The sequence below is a fragment of the Cupressus sempervirens genome, chromosome 1 (genome assembly GCF_028749045.1).
Source record: "Cupressus sempervirens isolate cs-2001-9-10 chromosome 1, ASM2874904v1, whole genome shotgun sequence".
Lineage (NCBI taxonomy): Eukaryota > Viridiplantae > Streptophyta > Pinopsida > Cupressales > Cupressaceae > Cupressus > Cupressus sempervirens.
Genome location: NC_143118.1, coordinates 321,041,202 through 321,049,695, shown reverse-complemented (window position 1 = coordinate 321,049,695; position 8,494 = coordinate 321,041,202). Strand labels below are relative to the sequence as shown.

Genomic DNA, 8,494 nt, shown 5'->3' with positions numbered 1-8,494 from the left:
ATAAATTCATTCTTCTCATTCAAACGTATAGAAAAATATTGCACTTATTTACCATTGATTAAATTGATTTTTATTTATGCAGAATACATTACTTATCTTACAAAACAACTATATAGATTTTACTATCTTATTATTGTAAAATTGAATATTTATATACATTACAAAACTAAATATATTTTTGAAAACATCTTAAATACCTTGATTCTCCATTTCCAAATGTTAATATATCAACAATTTCTACAATTCAACTATCACTTAGAATTTTTTATATTAAGCAAAACTTTCTTACTCTTCATCTATTTTAAGGAATTAGATTTCAAAACTATGCATTACACTAAACATATCACCTCTATCGGCTTCTCGTTGCATGTACGAAAACGTGCAACTACTAGTTATTTATTAGTTCCTGCCAAGGCAAGAATACTTATGCATTCATGTCAATGCAAATATGACATTAACACAAACCAATCAAATCAAAGTATTTAAAAGATTATATGAGATTTCAAATGCTAATATCTTTTTCTAATTTTTCATTATTTTATAAATCACATTTTTCATCCATTCTATTGGTCCATACTATTTTTAGTGGGGGAGAAAATTAATTTCTTTCAACAAAAAATACAAATATTTTCTAACAACTTCATCTTACATTAATGAATGTATTAATTAAAATTTTATCTTTTCCACATTTGTGACAAGTTGATAAGATTTTATTTTTTCAATCATTTTATCTTCCACCTCATACAACATGTCTAATCAATATTAATTATCACAATCTATTAAATATTTTTTTATTTTAAATATATTTGTTATTAGTTTTACATTGATGTTTATTATATATATATATATATATATATATATATATATATATATATATATATATATATATATATATATATATATATATATATATATATATAATAAATATGTCTTTTTAATATAATTTCAATATGTTATATCTTTATATTTGAATTTCTAATTTTTTTAAAACTTTGTTTTTTTAATAAAAGTAGTTAAAATTTACTAAAATTTTACTTTTATAAAAATGAGTTAAACAATATTATTTTTTTATTATATTTTACAATAGTGTTTGTAATATGTATAACTGATAAGTGTTACAATTTATTAATTATTTCATTGATTATTATTAATATTTTTTATTTAAACAATTTATCATTTAGTTTAAATACATTTAAAACTTAAATATATATTTTAATATTAAATTAACAATTATATTTTATATCAAAAAAATACTAAAGAAATAACCACAAAAAAAAGAAATAATTCAATTCTAAAAAATATATAAATTATTATTAAGTTTTTATAAACTATGTATTAAAATTAAATAGTTATGTTTTATTTCTTATTTATTACATCATATTTATTCATCAACATCAAATTTATATGTATTAAATCTATTTATTATTTACAAATGTACATATTAAATTATATAGATATTATTTCATAATTAAAAATTACTTAATTTTATGAAAAATTTGGAAATACAAAACATTAAATAGTAAATCTTTTCTAATTGTGTAAAATTAAACAATTAGTTCTACTTATAAAATATTTTTATATTTCAATACATTTCATTTTTTCTTATAGAAATGTGAGTTTTAATATAAAAATTAAATTCTTAATTTCATTAATTAAAATATAATATATTTTAATTTTTTATTATAACCATGATTTTATTTTGACTATTTGTTTTATTAAAAAAAATAATTATCTTTAATTATCGCACACACAACTTATGTTGGTATCACTATCTTACTATTTTTTCTCTCTTCCTCTTCCTCCTCTATATTATCTATCTTTTTTTTCCCCCTCTGCATATATGTTTATGTTGTTATTGTTTTATACTGCTATTTATCTCTATCTATATCTCTATCCTAGTTTTTGTCCAGTGCTAATGATTAAAAATATGAGCCATCCTATCAAATCACAAGTGCATTTCTAAGACGAGAATTTAACAACAAAATATGAGCAATCCTGTCAGATCACAAGTGCATTTCTAGGCAAAAATTAATGCATTCACAATGTTAATTTAGATTCTCACTCATCTACACCTCTACAACCATTATGCGTTAGGCAGGAACTATGACGCATCGCGTATCTTGTTTTTAAAGTGATTTTAGTTATTTAATATATGAACACGAACCTAAAATTCATATAAGATAAATGTGACCTCATACTTTCTTTGATATTAAGTTGCACTCAATAAAACTTGATTCGAAAGAACCCCTTAAAAGCTCCCAACACGAATAAACTAAAAATCAATGAAGAACTTAATGATGAAACGTTTAAGAAATGCAATGCCAAGCTTGCATGTGATAAATTGGTAAAGAATTTCAAATAATAATAATTTTAACCCGGAGCACAATGCAGATCCGAAAAACAATTCTTGTATATCTGAATTCGCGGCCACTACCTGTTATTGGATATGACCAACCATAAAGTAATCTGAACATTACGTTCTTCCACTGCTAATTCAAGCCGGTCCTCTGATGACCCCTTTATGGGAAATGTCTTTTGTTATCAACTATCACACTTCATACAAGGTTAAACATTACGACAAAGTTCAGAGGCGCTTACTCACCAATTATAACAGGAGAGAAAATTCTCGCTTTGTTGCCCGACGGGGTGATTCCAATGATAATAAATATAGATTTGATTGTATTGCGTATGCTTCTCTCTTGCAAACCTGTAACGATGTAAGATCAATTAAACAGGTGCATGCGCGAGTTTTCATAGCAGGGTTTCACCAAAATATCTTCTTAGGCAGTAAACTTGTGAACACGTATGCCATGTGCGGCAGTATTGATTATGCACGCCAACTGTTCAACAGTATGCGTGAGCGAGATGTTTGCTTGTGGAATGTTTTGATAAGAGGGTATGCCATGAATGGACCATTTGAGGAAGCCTTGACACTATATTACCAAATGCAAGAGGATGGTGTACTACCAGACAAATTCACTTTCCCCTTTGTGTTCAAAGCGTGTGCAGAACTGTCAGCTTTGCAGGAGGGGAAAAAGATCCACGATTACATTGTGGGAGGTTGGTTTGAGAAGGATATCTATGTGGGGAACTCGCTTGTGGCAATGTATGCGAAATGCGGGAAGGTTGATATTGCACGTGAAGTGTTTGACAAAATGTCTGAAAAAGATGTGGTTTCCTGGACTGCACTAATTGATGGGCTTGTACAGAATGGAAATGACAGTGAGGCATTGATTCTATTTGATCAAATGCGAAAGTCAGGATTTGAGCCAAATCAGGTTACGCTAGTGTGTGCGCTTCAGGCTTGCGGGAGTTTGGGAGCTTTGCAACAAGGTAAGTGGATCCATGATAACATAATTCAACGTGGACTTCTTTCAAATGTAAAAATTAGCAATTCACTTGTGGCCATGTACGCCAAGTGTGGGAATGTGAGAGTTGCACGCCAGCTGTTTGATAGCATGCCTAGAACTGATCTGGTCTCATGGAACTCTATGATTGCGGGATATGCTCAGAATGGACATGCCTGTGAAGCCTTGGAACTCTTTCAGAAAATGCAGCTTGCAAACGTTCGGCCCTGCTCAGTAACCATGGCTAGTTTGCTGCAATTATGCGCACATTTAGCGGATTTTGAAAAAGGTCAGTGTATCCATGCCTATGCTGTTCAAAGCGGTTTTTTGTCTGATATTGTTTTGACAACTGCTCTCATAAACATGTATGCCAAATGCGGGAATATAGTTATTGCAAGGGATTTGTTTGCAAAAATGACTAGAAGAAATGAAGTTTGTTGGAATGCAATTATTACTGGACATGTCTACAATGGAGAATATAATGAAGCTTTGACATTCTTCAACCAAATGCAACTGACGGGTATAAAACCAAACCATGTCACCATGATAGGCATTCTCCCATCATGTGCCCATTTAGCTTCTCTGAATCAAGGTAAGGTGATCCATGGTTACATAATTAAAAGTGGACTTGAGTCAGATGTGATTGTTGGAAATTCCATCATTGATATGTATAACAAGTGTGGTAGTTTAGGTAGTTCACGAGAAATGTTCAACAAAATGTTTCAAAGAGATGTAGCTTCATGGAACTCAATTATTTCAGGTTATGGTATCCATGGGCAGGGTGAAGATGCTCTTGCCCTTTTTTCGCAAATGCGACAGACACACATCAAGCCAGACTTGATCACATTCATTTGTGTTTTGTCTGCTTGTAGTCATGCAGGTTTGGTGGAAAAGGGCTGGAAATATTTTGAGTGCATGTATCTAGATTATGGTATCACACCCAATGCACAGCACTATGCATGCATGGTTGATCTTCTTGGTCGAGCAGGGTATCTGGATGTGGCAAAGAACTTCATTGAAAAGATGCCAGGTAAACCTGGTGCTAGTGTGTGGGGCGCTTTGCTTGGTGCCTGCAGAATTCACCACAACATTTTGATGGGGGAATGGGTGGCAGAACGCCTATTTCATTTAGAGCCCGGCAAAGCTGCATATCATGTTCTATTGTCAAATATATATGCTGCTGCTGGCCGGTGGGATGATGTTTCAAAGATTAGAACATTGATGAAAAATAAGGGCATAAAAAGGTCACCGGGCTGTAGCCTTATTCATTTAAATAACAAAATTCATTCATTTATTGTTGGAGATAAGTCACATCCTCAGTCTGTGCAAATCTATGAAATGTTGCAAACTTTGAGTAGAGAGATGGAGAATGCAGGGTATGTGCCTAGCACAAATTTGGTGCTGCATGATGTCGAGGAAGAGGTGAAGGAGAACATGCTGTATAGTCATAGTGAAAAGCTTGCGATAGCCTTTGGGCTTATAAGTACAAGCCCGGGGATGCCTATCACAATCATAAAAAATCTACGTGTCTGTGTTGACTGTCATAATGCTACTAAATTCATTTCTAAGATTGTTAACAGAGAAATAACTGTGAGGGATTCAAGTCGTTTCCATCATTTTAAGGATGGATCGTGCTCATGTAGGGATTACTGGTAATGTTAATGTTACTGGATAAAGAAATTGGAATGCACAGAATTTCTGTATTTCGCCTTCCATTTACTCTCTGCAAGCAAATGAATTATGTTTGCCTTACTGATGACCTGCCAGAACACTCCAGCAGCAGCCAGTGAAGCAATCTATGATCAAGGACGCAATTTTTCCAAGGTTATGAATGAAGTCAGTTCTCAACATTCATAGTATGCAGTTGCACAATGCATCTAAATTGGCTGTGTAACTGGGTCATTAAGCCAGATACCCAATGACACAAGAGACGACTGTAATTTCATCTTACCAAACTTGAGAAAACCGTATTATAAAAAGTGCGAGGCATGAGGAAATATGGAACTAGAAAATTCACATCATTAAATTACAATGTATGCCATGAAAAGAAGAATTCACTAGCTACTTAATGCTATTACGCTTCATACATTGGAACGTGATCGGAAAGATGAAGTGTGCTCATTGCAAAACTGACCCAGCTTCAGAACCAGACAGGTGCGCCTCGAGTGATGAGTTGCCTGAAAAAGCTGACCTCAGGGATGTGTTTTAGGAGAAGAAATCAGCGTGCCCTTAAGTTGGATTCTCGGTTATTGTAGAATCATCAATCAACCAGTAATAAATTTTGGTCATGTGAAGGCCCCCTTGGCTTCTTGCTTTTTGCAGATTGGCTGTTGAATTGTAACTCAAGGGCAACTTGGCTTCTCAGTTGTGGATTGGATATTATATAATTGTTGGAGGGAGTTTCACTCTGGTACGATAAACAGGTCCTTTATCTTAAGCAAAACAGGCCCTTTATCTTAAACAAAACAGGCCTAATAAACTTCATACATAATACAAATCCAAGATTCTTCCAAATCAACTCTTCTATCTTTTCCTCCACAAAAGTATTCAGTTACTCTTGTTTCATTTTTAACTTTTATTTACTTTCTAGTACAATGCTGATGGATAGCATGAAAAATAGGATAGCATGAAAAATATATAAATTGAGTACACAAAATCTTATGTGCTACAATTCACAAGATCTAACCCTCCCTATGTTTCAACAATTTCCTATCAGTTATCGAAGTGCCATTTAATTTGGCAACTCCATCCATTGGATTACATGATGCCTTAATTGCCTGGTCAAGTAGCTGTCACCAAGCGTTCAGGTTAATTCTTTATTACTTATCCAAATCACTTCCATAGTTGTAATTGCTCTTCGGAACTTATTTAAACCACTTCTATAATTGTAATTGTTCTTCTTTTGAACCTGCATGATAAACATGTGAAGATTACAAGCATTAGTCTAATGTAAATTGTTTATTGCCTACATTTTATACCTCTGCCTGCCTCTGATGTTTGTTTTTGATCTATTGTATGTTGAAGATTGCAGTTGCAATAGAAATCTTTATTTCTGATTTTTCTATATATTGAAATTGAGACAATACCTATGTATCGTGTTCACAATTGAAGAAGATATTAACAATAATTTTTTATATAATATTTAATGAAGAGACATGTGTCCTGCGAAGAGTTGTGCATTTGAAAATATGAAAAGATTTGTTTTAGGAAATTGAAGAGACATTCGGTTGTGATATGAAGAGTCTCTCAATTCCATATATACGTTGTGTATACACAATTTTGTATCAAGTAAAAAGCATTGTACTTGAACATTTATTATCAATAAAATAGATTTTTTTTCTTGTGTGGCTAGGTTCTTTTTCTCATTCAGGTGGATGGATTTTGCTAGGAAAATCTTTTGTATCTTTTGTGCATTTTTATTCTACTTTTCTTATTGTTGTTTATATTTATTTTCTAGGCAAAACATTAACGTGATATTTTTTATCCACTTGTAATTGGATACAAGACCCAGTGTCTTTACTAGCATATGTACCAATTGACACCAATTCTACATCATTTGGATGTTGTTGAATTAATATATTGGAATGAACTTATCTATGGGTCCATTCTTACTAGAATAATAAGAAAACTTAGATGGGGAAATGCCAAGATCACATTATATTGGTTGTCTCTAAATTAATTTTAAAAAAAAATCCAACATTGTTCTTCCCACTTCTATTTCTCACCATTTCATGAAACATCAACATTTCTATATTGAAGGATCCTGCAATTAAGTCCTCTAGAATTTACTAAACAATATAGTATTGATAACACTTTGAATGGATTTAGAAATACCACGATTAGGCTCGATCTTGTTTAAATGGATCTGCTAGCTTGCTACACAATGAACCTTTCCTAAGACAAATAGACATGGTTACGGGGAGATCCGTCTCCCCCCTAAAAGACACGTCTCGGAGATGAAGATGCGTCTTAGAAAAGGTTTCGATGACAAAGTCTCCTGTCTCCTAGTCTCCTAATCCAAAAAGTGGTATTCCCAAAGTCTCCTAATAAAAAATAAATGTAAAATATAATTTTTAATTATTTATGTTTTTAGTGCTCATTTTAATACTTTTAATGCAAAAATTAAGACCAAAGATAATTTAAATGATTTTATGGAGAGCATGATAGCTAAAGACCTTGAGATGGATGAACACAACCTTGTGGAGTAGATGATAACTTACCATCAACATACTAGTACCAAACAAATTTTGGTTTTTGTTTAACATACTAAGTTTGTTCATTTTTGTTTGCATATCAGTGATTTAGCATCAAACTATACTTTTTTCAATTTGAAATTTGAAAATGAAATAATAATCTCAATTATTATCAATCTAATAGAATGACGATCATATGCAATATTTGGAACACAAGTATGACTATGAGATACAACGACATGATTATGTGAGTTTTGAAATATTTGACTCTATTTTAATGTTACATTACTATTATATTTTATTTTACTTATTTAGTTTTATAGTATGAGTATTTAGTATTTATTAGTAGACTCTTTAAACTATTAAAAAAAATTGCCATCTCCAAGTACCCCTATCTCCTTTTTTTGAAAAATTGGCATATCCATACTAGTACCAGAGACCTCTAAGTCTCCCCGTCTCCTAGTGACCTTGCAAATAGATGATGACATACTTGTCACATTAATTAGAACCAACAATGAATCAGTCCTTGCATCTTTAAAGTGGATACTTAGTGAGGATTTTATGCAAAGCAATGAGTGATATAGCCTCCTTACTGACATTTCATCTCACTTCGTGGACTCTTTGTTGGATTTTAGAGAGTTGAAGAACAAGGTTGCATTTCTTGAAGAGGTTATATTTTACATAGAGTATTGCAAGGGCTTGAGGATGTGCTTGTAGTGGCTCGACTGAGAGAGGGACTGTTGCTAGTGACGAACCTTAAAATTCATTTGGAGATGGGTGCAAAAGTGCACTTCCTGCCTTTCACAATGAATTTCTACTTCTGCATCCTTGATACTGATTGCTACTATGCAAGGCATGGGGTCACATTTCTCAAATGGTACCTAGCTCAACCCCATTGCACCAACATTAGAGGTGGTAGTAAGGGAATTCTATCTGCAATTTCTCTTTGACCAA

General features: G+C 32.3%; 1 pseudogene across 1 annotated transcript; it reads left to right on the top strand.

Annotated features, from left to right (window-relative positions):
- Positions 1-2,331: 2,331 nt before the first annotated feature.
- LOC149577437 (pentatricopeptide repeat-containing protein At3g26782, mitochondrial pseudogene) lies at positions 2,332-5,865 on the top strand (annotated as a pseudogene). Its single transcript, XR_016363476.1, has one exon. The product of XR_016363476.1 is annotated as a pentatricopeptide repeat-containing protein At3g26782, mitochondrial pseudogene (transcript).
- The last annotated feature ends 2,629 nt before the right edge of the window (positions 5,866-8,494 follow it).